This window comes from Microcaecilia unicolor, chromosome 10 (assembly GCF_901765095.1).
Source record: "Microcaecilia unicolor chromosome 10, aMicUni1.1, whole genome shotgun sequence".
Classification (NCBI taxonomy): Eukaryota; Metazoa; Chordata; class Amphibia; order Gymnophiona; family Siphonopidae; genus Microcaecilia; species Microcaecilia unicolor.
Genome location: NC_044040.1, coordinates 127,821,296 through 127,834,022, shown reverse-complemented (window position 1 = coordinate 127,834,022; position 12,727 = coordinate 127,821,296).

The following is a 12,727-nucleotide window of genomic DNA, read 5'->3' as shown; positions in this document are numbered from 1 at the left end:
GAATAGAATGGGCTGCATCGTATTTGCAATGCGGGGAATCACTAGCACAGTTTAGTAAAAGAGGCCCTTAGATAGAAAGTAAGGGAAGAAATAGGGAAAGATAAATGTGTAAGAAAAAGCCTGTTTGGAGACACCCAAGAAAGACAGATGTGCTTGATAGACAAGTGTACCTGAGCTATTCCTATATCTGTTGTGGATATACATAATAAACGCAGGAAGAAAACTTTTTGTCCTGAACCATATCCAGTATGGACAGGCAGGTATGTATGTGTACACACATAACAGTAATGGCTAAGGTTTTTCACATAGCATTTTGTTTTCATAAAATCTCAAATATCATTGAGGCAACTGAATTCAAATTTGGCATGTGTACGCATGCAGACATGAATTTGAATTTAGACTTGAATTTGAATTTCTGACTTTTGAAACTGCAGTTGAAAATTTAAATTGAATCAGCATTTTATTATTTTGCTATAGCATAAATCACACAATCAGTAAACTGTTTAAGTACATAAGTATTGCCATACTGGGACAGCCCAAAGGTCCATCAAGCCCAGCATCCTGTTTCCAACAGTAGCCAATCCAGGTCACAAATACCTAGCAAGATCCAAAAAAAAGTGCAAAACATTTTATGCTGCTTATCCCAGAAATACCGCCAAGCAATGCAGCTAACTCCACTCAATGTAACTACTACCAACAAAAAATAAGCAGAGTGCTAAGGGAGAATTATATGGTGGAGTTTATAGGTAAAGTCTCATAAACAGACAGCAGTTATCGTTAAGTATCTTTTGTGCTGCTTTGTGTTTTAGAGTCAGCTCTGCCCTATATAATGTGTGCCTATATAGGGCAGAGCTGACGCTAAAACACCTCCAGGGGGTGGTCCCTTGAGACAGCTCGGTCTCAGGCGAAACATATGTCGGGCATTTTACCCCCTGAGCTTGAGGATAGATGGACTTTTAAAAGCTAAGTCAAAAGCTAAGTTAAATAAAAATAATTATAAAAGTCTTGAATTAGTTTATAGTGGACCGATGAAGATGATTGATGTTGTCTAACGTTGCCATTACAATAAATATGATGGCAACGGACATCGCTGAGGTCATTTAAATCATAAAGGGATAGTGGTTTGGAAGCTGTATATTAAAGTTACATATTAAGCTGTTGCTAGTTGGATACACTGAAATTACTACTTTGTTATAATCATAGACATTTACCTGCCCTCTTACCATTAACTGAGCTACCCAGCACGCTTATTATCTAACTTTTTTGTCTTTTTTTGTCTTTTTTACTTTTTTCTTATGTTTTTATAAAGCATGCCATTTAGCTCTTATATTATATTTATAACAGATGGCTTAAAGAGTTTATAACTTATCTATATGCCTATACATCAGCACTCCCCAACAGGAGCCTGTTTCGCCCTCCTGGCTTTCTCCTTTAAGCCATCTGTTATAAATATAATATAAGAGCTAAATGGCATGCTTTATAAAAACATAAGAAAAAAGTAAAAAAGACAAAAAAAGTTAGATAATAAGCGTGCTGGGTAGCTCAGTTAATGGTAGGAGGGCGGGTAAAAGTCTATGATTATAACAAAGCAGCACAAAAGATACTTAACGATAACTGCTGTCTGTTTATGAGACTTTACCTATAAACTCCACCATATGATTCTCCCTTAGCACTCTGCTTATTTTTTTGTTGGTATCCCAGAAATAAGCAGTGGATTTTTCCTAAGTCCATTTAAATAATGGTCCATGGACTTTTCCTTTAGGAAACAGTCCAAACCTTTAAACCCCACTAAGCTAACCGCCTTTATCACATTCTCCGGCAACAAATTCCAGAGTTTAATTACACATTGAGTGAAGAAAAAGTTCTCTGGTTTGTTTTAAATTTACTACTTTGTAGCTTCATTGAATGCCCCATAGTCTTAGTATTTTTGGAAAGCGTAAACAGATGCTTTAAATATGGAAAAACAATAACATACTCAAAGGCAAAAATGAGTTCTGTAATGTGTCATGGATCCGGTAACACAAAAACAGTGTTATAAATTTGCCTGGAAACAGACTGGACAGCTAAAAAAAAACATTATGTGGTTCTGTCCTGCAGAAAAAAGACCAAAAATTTTAAAAAAGTAAATCTATATAAATAATTCTCACTTCCAATTCTGAAGCTCACTGTGTGGCAGGGAAACACTGAAGCCCTGTACTGTTGTAGGCTGTCAGCACCACTCACTCTCACTCTCACTCATACACCCGCCCTCAGCCACACCCCATCTGGACATAATTCGCAACCCCAACATTCTAATGAAGCCCCCATGCTCCACCCACTTCCATGAAGGGTTCGTAACTTCATGGTGGTGAAGCCTCTCCACTGCCCATGTCTCTCTGTCACGCCCTCGCGTCGAACGTGATGACGTCGAAGGCGGAACAATTTCAGGGAACGAAAGGAACGCCAGAACAGAAGTTCACCTCCATCAGCAGAGGTACGCACAGGCTTCGGGGGAGGTTTTCTGGACGAAAGGCTGGTGTCCAGAGGGTCACGCCACAGGGGGGCCGGGCAGTAACGCCAAGGGGGGAGGGGTTCAACTCGGTGGGAGGGGCGTGAACAGGGCCTTGAACTGGGAGGGAATGGGTCTGCAACTCGCCACGGACGGAGAAATGGAGGGACAGAGGGGGGTATGGAACTCAGCAGGGAGGGAGGATGGATGAGGATTTCCCTTGCTAGCGCCCGTTTAATTGCGTTTTGAAATGGGCCTTTCTTACTAGTTAAAAATAAAAGACAAAAAGTCCCCTACGAGTCATATGTACATATGAAACATGGAAAAATAACATAGATATCAAATCATAATTTGAATCATTTCATTAATTTAAAACATCACTATGTTAGTCTCAAGAGACTGCTTCGCAGGTTAGAAAGTTAGTATATCACTTTCCCCTCCACCTCCTCCATATTGATATGCATTGGTTAATGATTCAGATTTTGTTCTGCCCAGTCTTTTTGTAGGCTACTCCAAATGCTTGCCAAATAATCCAAAAATAATAATTTGGCTCAGCACATGGAGCAAACAAAATCTTTATTGTCCTTTTAACATCTGTTCCTCCATCTCCACAGACAAATGTACAGTTACATGATACTGTAACCCCAGGATCATTTCAGAGGCTTATAGCCAGTATTTAATCACAGGCTGGCATAAACTTTATACAGCAACCAATAGGGCTGATGTTAGACATCCTGGGTCCCAATCCCCTCCCCTCTCTCCCCCTCCTCCAAGCTAAATATAATTCCAGAAAATGAAAGAATACAATCTTATATATCCATCATAAAGCCTCAACAAATAAGAAATAATTTAGGCCACATCTTGGGAACTAACTACAGCTGAGTTATATATATATATATATATATATATATATATATATATATATACACACACACACACAACACACACACACACACACACACACACACACACACACACACACACAGTAGTGCTCTTTTTGTCCCCCTCTGTGTATATATACTGTAGGGAAGTTCAGCAACATCAGATCAGTGAGAGGAGTGGTGCAGGCACCTCTGTGGTCAGCTTACCAAGTAGTGGGCAGGTATAATCAGTATTGTGTTCAGTTTTGGAGGCCGTATCCTGCTAAGGATGTAATGAGACTTGAAGCACTTCAGAGAAAAGCAGCAAACATGGTAAGGGATTTGCTTAGCAAGATGTACGAGGAGAGACATGCTAACGTGAACATGTATACCCTAGAGGAAAGGAGAAACCGGGGTGATATGATACAGACGTTCAAATATTTGAAAGGTATAAATCCACAGACAAACATTTTCCAGATTCAGGAAGATGGCAAAACTAGAGGACATGAATTGAGGTTGAAAGGGGGCTGATTCAGGAATAATGTCAGGAAGTATTTTTTCACTGAGAAGCTGTTTTTTTTTCTCAAAAAGAAATGGCCATGTGGTAATTGAACCACTTGCCACACGGCCATTTTGGGGAAGCACTTTTCACCACCCATTGAGGTGGAGGTAAGGGCTCCCACTCTAATGTGGCGGTAACCAGGCAGTGATTACCACCAAGTAAGCACCAGCACTGCAAAAATAGAAAATATTTTTGTAGCGTCAGAAATGGTGCGCGCTGGGGATGGGAACTACCACTGGGCTCCTGCAGTAGCCCGGTGGTAGTTTCGGATTGACACACGACAAACCTGTTGTCACACGACAACCTTTTAGTAAAAGGGCCCCTTTTAGTGCAAAGCTATTCCAAATCCAAGCTCTACAATGTTCATCAATCACTTACCCACAATGTATTGTTTTAATCTTATTTTTTCACGGAGAGAGTGGTGGATACTTAGAATGCCCTCCCGTGGGAGGTGGAGGAGATGAAAACGGTAATGGAATTCAAAAATGCGTGGGATAAACATAAAGGAATCCTGTTCAGAAGGAATGGATCCTCAGAAGTTTAGCAGAGATTGGTTCGCAGCACCAGTGGTGGGAGGCGGGGCTAGTGCTAGGCAGACTTCTACGGTCTGTGCCCTGAAAATGGCAGATACAAATCAAGGTCAGGTATACACATAAAGTAGCACATATGAGTTTTTCTTGTTGGGCAGACTGTATGGACCGTACAGGTCTTTCTCTGCTGTCATCTACTATGTTACTATCCAGCTTATTTTTGAAAGAGATGGGCATCCTCGGCCGATAATGGAGAAAAGAAGGGCGTCCCTGACAAGCATTTGGCCGATTTTACTTGGTCCCTTTTTGTTCACGACCAAGCCTCGAAAAGGTGCCCGAACTGACCAGATGACCACCGGAGGGAATCGGGGATGACCTCCCCTTACTCCCCCAGTGGTCACCAACCCCCTCCAACCCAAAAAAACTAATTAAAAAACATTTTTTCCAGCCTTTATGCCAGTCTCAAATGTCATACCCAGCTCCATCACAGCAGTATGCAGGTCCCTGGAGCAGTTCTTAGTGGGTACTGCAGTGCACTTCAGGCAGGCGGGCCCAGGCCTACCCCCCCCCCCCCCCCACCTGTTACACTTGTGGTGGTAAATGGGAGCCCCCCAAAACCCACCCGAAACCCACTGTACCCACATCTAGGTGCCCCCCGTTACCCTATAAGGGCTATGGTAGTGTTGTACAGTTGTGGGTAGTGGGTTTTGGGGGGCTCAGCACCCAAGGTAAGGGAGCTATGCACCCGGGATCAATTTGTGAAGTCCACTGCAGTGCCCCCTAGGGTGCCCGGTTGGTGTCCTGGCATGTGAGAGGGGACCAGTGCACTACGAATGCTGGCTCCTCCCATGACCAAATGGCTTGGATTTGTACATTTTTGAGATGGCCGTCCTCGGTTTCCATTATCAGCGAAAACCGAGGTCGGCCATCTCTAAGGTCGACCTAAATGTCGAGATTTGGGCGTCCCCAACCGTATTATCGAAACAAAAGATGGACATCCATCTTGTTTTGATAATACGGGATGCCCCGCCCCTTCGCCGGTGCACCCTTAAAGATGGGCGCCCAGGTCGATTATGCCCCTCCATGTTACTATGTTTACAAATCCTTCTTGAGTCCTTTACAAATCTCTCCTAAATCACAAACATGACTTTCAAAAGCTGTAAAATTAAACAACAGTACTTGAGCAGAAAATATTTTTGAATAAAGAAAGTGATTACTTAACTTTTGGCAGTGCAAATCACATTCAGAACTGTAAAACTGGCTGGTGAGTGTTTTTGCCAGTTTTCCAGCACCGAGTGTGATCTGCATTGCCAGAAGTTAAGTAGTAACTTGTATGTTCATACAGCTTGTTCAACTGGTTAGGTATAAAGCTCTGTGTGGTACCCAGAGGAAAGGGTGTATATTCTTTCAGGTATCAACATGACACACAAAAAAGAGAATACAAAAATATTTGGCATGGAAAAAGGGAAGAGAGGAAAAAGGGAGGACCTCAGAAAAAGGGAGGAACCACATTCCAATCCACAGTGTAGAAGAGACTGGAGCAAAAGCAGCAATGGGAGTTCAGTGCAAATACCATAACTTAAGGAGAGTTGTTCTTCACTGCAGAGATAAAACTGGAACCTCAGTGTCAGAGACACTGGAAAGAGACCCAGGTGTGAAGAGGAAGCGAACGCCCAGTATTCTTTTCCAAGTCCACACCATCAATACAGGAAGAACTGGAGTCAGAATCAGAGAAAGACAAATTCACCTGTGAGGGAACCTAAGCAGTACTGAAGAAAGGCTGGAGTACCACTCCACAATACAAAGAAAAAGAAGGAAGACAACATATTTTCATTCTGAAATTTAACTCGATCTTTATTTTCTCTGCTTTTTGGAAGTATAATCTGCTCTTCAGCTGGGGGTATCTCTATCATTGTACCCCATCATGTTCAGGAGACAGAGGTCATACTGCATCAGGTAAATACAATAGTACGCATTTGTTTGCTTATAATTGAATGTTAACTGACTGTCTGAAACATTGGAAATGTATGTGAATTTATGTAAGTCTTTTTACACCCTTTGGGCATTGATCTGTTTGCTCTCTCACGCCCACAGATCTATATAAGTATTGCCATACTGGGACAAGCCAAAGGTCTATCAAGCCCAGCATCCTGTTTCCAACAGTGGCCAATGCAGGTCACAAGTACCTGGCAAGATCCCAAAACAGCACAAAACATTTTATGATGCTTATCCTAGAAATAAAGGGAAATGGGACTTGATATACTGCCTTTCTAAGGTTTTTGCAACTAATTCAAAGCAGTTTACATATATTCCGGTACTTATTTTGTACCAAGGGCAATGGAGGATTAAGTGACTTGCCCAGAGCCACAAGGAGCTGCAGTGGGAACTGAATTCAGTTCCCCAGGATCAAAGTCCACTGCACTAACCACTAGGCTACTCCTCCACTTGGATTTTCCCCAAGTCATTTTAATAATGGATCCGACTGCGCCTCTCCTCTTCTGGCCCACCATCACTGACTGCCTTTGTCTTTTCGTATCCAATTTAAGATCCTCTGTCTAGTTCACAAGGTCCTCTACTCTGGGAACCCGTCTAACCTTTCTGCTCCTATCTCTCCTTATACCCCTCCTAGACCTCCCTGTTCTGTTTTTACCTCTCGTTTAACCCTCCTACGATCCACCGTTCTCATCTAGAATCCACTCGGCATTTGGCTTTTTTCTGTGCTGTTCCTTCACTTTGGAATGCCCTTCCTATGACCTTTGTGTTGAACAATCTTATCCCTGACTTCATGCCCTCCTCAAAACTCATTTATTTTCACAGGCCTTTCCTTTTTTAGTTATTATCTGACTTTGCGGTGCTGTCTGTCTTGGAACAGCATTACACTTATTCTTTTCTTTTTCTCAGTTTTCTATCTGTGCTGTCCCTGTTTTTATTTTATAGAGTTCCTTTCCTTAATCTTTAATATGTTTTTTGTTTTTATTGCACACCACTCAGATGTTATTGAAGGCAGAATATCAAGTATTTAATAAATTAAATTAAACTAAGTTTATAAGAACATAAGTATTGCCATACTGAGACAGACTGAAAGATGACAAAACAGTGCAATACATGTTATGCTGCTTATCCTAGAAATAAGCAGTGGATTTTCCCCTAAGCCCATTTTAATAATGTCTTATGGACTTTTCTTTTAGGAAGCTATTCAAACCTTTTTAAACCCTGCTAAGGTAATTACTTTTACTACATTCTCTTGCAACGAATTCCAGAGTTTAATTACACGAATGAAGAAATATTTTCTCTGATTTGTTTTAAATTTACCACTTTGAAGCTTCATTCCATGCCCTCTAGTCCTATTTTTGGAAAGAGTAAACAAGCGATTCATGTCTACCTGTTCCACTCCACTCATTATTAGACCTCTATCATATCTCCATCTCCCCTCAGCCATCTTTTCTCAAAACTGAAGAGCCATACCCACTTTAGCCTTTCCTCATAGGGAAGTCATCCCATTCCCTTTATCATTTTTGTTGCCTTTTTGTACCTTTTCTAATTCCACTATAATTTTTTTTGCCTTACTATGACCTTTGTGTCCTCATCAGTTGAGTCATTTTTATTTAATGCTAATCAGTACTAGTAAACAAATGGTTTAATACAGATTGTGCCAAAGAACAGAACAGATCACAGGAGGAGGTCAAACAGCAGTACTTTATTAAAAAATGGCCCAACGTACCAGAAATGGCTCCAGCATACGATTCTGAAGGAGCTTTATTTCTTTACTGTGAGCTAATAGAGGATACTCTTTTCATTGATGCCTATTAATGTTATCTGAGTGGCCTAGTGGTTAGGGTGGTGGACTTTGGTCCTGGGGAACTGAGTTCCATTCCCAGCACAGGCAGCTCCTTGTGACTCTGGGCAAGTCACTTAACCCTCCATTGCCTGCTGCATTGAGCCTGCCATGAGTGGGAAAGTGTGGGGTACAAAAAAAAAATCCCTTATCCTGATGCAGCCTTTGAGTGAAACATGATGACAGGTCATTTTTTAATAAAGTACTACTGTTTGACCTCCACCTGTGATCCGTTCTGTTCTTTGGTACATTCTCTCTATGGATCAATATTGCCTACCACCACCACCACTACCATAACAGCTAAGGATCTTGCTGCCCCAAGTTATATTTCCTTCCTGGTCACAGAAACTATCCCTACCCAAACTTCCCTAGTCTACTTCTGACAAAAATATTCCTCCTGAGTCCTGCCTAGCCCCCCCCCCCCCCCCCCCCAATAAGCCACACAGTAACTAATGTGAAACCATGGCCCCTGGAGACAATCCTATCTCCCCACCTAAATACAACCCCCACTCCCATGCTTCCTGGCCTTCCCTTTACAGGGAGAAAAGGGGCAGAAATGATACATGGTCATCCACAATGAGGATACTGTCATTCAAAATGAGGAGCTTTGGATCATGCAATAACATTTTGGATAATGGCACCAGCAGGGCCCTTTGCCACACAGGGCTCTGCTAGATATGGGGGTAAGGTTGGGGACCCAGAATTATGGGGGTATTTCTGGCATTTTTGGTGGGGAAGCAGAGTTTCGCAATTTGACATGGGAGAGCAGTGAGGGACCCTGAGTGGGGGGAAGGGAAACAGAAAGGAGTTAGGGAGAATTTCTGTGATTTATCTGTTGAAGGCTTCAAGAAAAACCCTTACCAAACTGGAATTTTGAATTTGGGCTTTTTTTTCTTTCAGCAGTAGCTCAAGGTACTATTCAGTTATCACAGTTTAATAAATACCATAGTAGCCAACCCACATTAAAACAGGTGTTAATATATGGTTTTTCACAGTTACAAATAGAAGGTAATACAGCATACAAGCATACAACAAAGATTAAAAAAAAAAAAGCTACACTGAGCCTTCAGGAAAGAGATAAGTGCTGTCCTTTATTTATTTAGATTTTGCTCATACCTTTTTCAGTAGTAGCTCAAGGTGGTGGGAGGCGGGGCTGGTGGTTGGGAGGCGGAGATAGTGCCGGGCAGACTTATACGGTCTGTGCCAGAGCTGGTGGTGGGAGGCGGGACTGGTAGTTTGGAGGCAGGGATAGTGCTGGGCAGACTTATACGGTTTGTGCCAGAGCTGATGGTGGGAGGCGGGGATAGTGCTGGCCAGACTTATACGGTCTGTGCCAGAGCCGGTGGTGGGAGGCGGGGCTGGTGGTTGGGAGGCGGAGATAGTGCCGGGCAGACTTATACAGTCTGTGCCAGAGCTGGTGGTGGGAGGCGGGACTGGTAGTTTGGAGGCAGGGATAGTGCTGGGCAGACTTATACGGTTTGTGCCAGAGCTGATGGTGGGAGGCGGGGCTGGTGGTTGGGAGGCGGGGCTAGTGCTGGCCAGACTTATACGGTCTGTGCCCTGAAGAGGACAGGTACAAATAAAAACTAGCACATATGAATTTATCTTGTTGGGCAGACTGGATGGACTGTACAGGTCTTTTTCTGCCATCATCTACTATGTTACTATGCATTCAGGTACTGTGGATATTTCTCTGTCCCAGGAGGGCTCACAATCTAAGTTTGTACCTGAGGGAATGGAGGGTTAAGTGACTTGCCCGAGATCATAAGGAGTAGCAGTGGGATTTGAACCAGCCACCTCTGGATTGCAAGACCGGTGCTCTAACCACTAGGCCACTCCTCTGTGTTTTGGTGCACAAGTGCCTGCCTCAGGGGTCTAACATAAAAACACAAAAACAATAATCATAAATACAAACTACATAGAAATCTATATCCATAAAATGGTATAATAAACAATTAAATTAATATAAAAAGATATATACATGACATTAAACAGAGTATTGATTAAAAGGGTATATATTAAAAAGCACAGATTCTAAGTCATTATAAAAGTCATCCGGAGGATGTAAAATTTGATGGGCAGAGAATACGACTCTTCCAGGATTACTCCGGGGCTCTTTCCACGAAGCGACGGACATTTTCTCCAGTTTGTGCGCTACTAGTAGCAAAACACCTACGCTTTTCCTTACAATATCCAGCCATACTGAAAGTTTCACAAGGGAATCGCTGGCACTCATTTCACTCGCCTGAGGAGGCAAAAAGCTGGCTGGAGACATTAGAAATAGAATCCTGACGGGTTTGATTGACTTTTCTTGAAACTTATAATTGTAAAAGAAATGCTAATGGTAACTTGTATAGAAGTAAGTTCCAGAGATATAGTGTAATAGAAAACGAAATGTTATACATTATAAATGAAGGATGGGGGGTTCCTTAGGGCATCATTCTGACTATTGTCCCGCGCTTGACGTAGAAGGTCCGGGACAAAATGGTGGGAGTTTGGGGGTTTAAAAGAAGGGGGGGGGGAGGGAGGGGGCTGGGAGTGTGGAAAAAAAAAACTATATACTGCTAAGTGCATGCAAACAATGATAAATGTGAAGGAGGTAATAGCAAATAATTATAAATCCTTGCGGTCTAATTTCTCAGTGGGTTGCCGTCCAAAAGTCCATGACGGTTTTCCCCAATCTGAGAGATTGGTCAGCAGGTTGGTGTCTCAGAGAGAGTGGTTCCCGGAGGAGGCTGGGCATCCGGGGGCTCAAAACAAAATGGTTAAAATCTTGAGATGTGGTGACAGGCAAAACCAAAAGGTGCGGTCAAACTTAGAATAGTTTCGTGGAATGTTGCCGGCATCTCATCCCCAATAAAACGTTCCAAAATATTGACCCAATTAAAAAGACAGAATGCAGACATAGCGTGTCTGCAAGAAACAAAACTAATGGACACGGAACACCAAAAATTGCAGCAGCAATGGGTAGAACATTGTTACTACTCGTCTGCGGACAAAAAACGTAGTGGGGTAGCCATTTTGATTAAAAAAAGATTGCAATGTCAGACACAGCTATTGTATAAAGACAGTGAAGGTAGAATAGTACTCTTGAAGGTAAATTATCAGGGTCAAAACTTTTACCTATGTGCACTCTATGGGCCTAATGGGTATTCACAATCCTTTTTTCAATCTCTTATAACTCTGGGTCATAAATACCTAGATGCCCCTTGGGTTTGGGCAGGTGATTTCAATACAGTCTTAGACCCACAATTGGACCGATCATCACCAAGCCCTGGTCCGGGGTCTGGGAGGAAGGGAGGACTTGCTCATTTTTGCTCCACCTTACAAGTGGTAGACCCGTGGCGCCTACTAAATCCTACTGTCAGAGATTACACACATCAATCGAAGGCCCACCAAACATGGTCGCGCATAGATTATATACTGATATCTACCACTTGGTTTCATAAAATCCACCAAGCTATCATTGGCCCGTTAGCTGTTTCAGATCATACTCCAATATGGATAGATTTGACAATGGAAGAGAGAGCTAGGGAGTCTCATATGTGGAGATTCCCCTCTTATTTAAAACAAGATAAAAAATTTCTAGAACATCTACTATTGAGTTGGAAAAATTATGAGGAAACAAATCTAAGCTCCTGTTCATCTGCAACACTCTTTTGGGAAGCTTCCAAGGCAGTGATGCGAGGAGAGGTGATAGCATTTATGAGTGCTAGAAATAAACGTTTAGCGACTGCTATTATTAATCTAGAAAAGGATTACCGAAAAACAAAACAGATATTTATAGCAAATCCAACACCCTTAAATAGAGAACAGATGAATGCTTCTTTAGCGGCATTAAATGCATATATTCATGAAAAAACTAAATCCAGACTAATCTTTAGGAAACATAACTACCAACGTTTTGGAAACAAATCCGGGAAATTACTAGCACACCTGGCACGTTCTGAAACTCATTCGAAATTCATCCCTATGATAAGTACAGAAGGTGGACGCCCTACTTCTACTCCAACAGAAATGGCACATGTTTTCCATTCATATTTCAAAAAGATGTACACAAGGCCACAAAATGAGCAAGGCCCGGTTTTAACTGATTATCTTGAAGACGCAGGTCTACCAAAGCTATCTTCAGCAGCTCAGCTCCACTTATCACAGCCTATCCAAGCCGTAGAAATTCAAAAAGTAATTAAATCCCTGCCAGGAGGTTCATCTCCGGGCTTAGACGGCTTTTCCCATGAGTATTACAAAATGTTGGAGTTACAATTGTGTGGCCCATTACTGGATTACTATGATGCAGTGGTGGATAGGGGTTTTTTCTCTTCTCTGGAAAATGAAGCGTTGATCACTCTAATACCAAAGCCCGGTAAACCGCGTGACAGGGTTGAATCCTATAGGCCTATATCCTTACTAAATGTTGACCTAAAAATTTTGGCCAGGATTCTAGCTGACCGA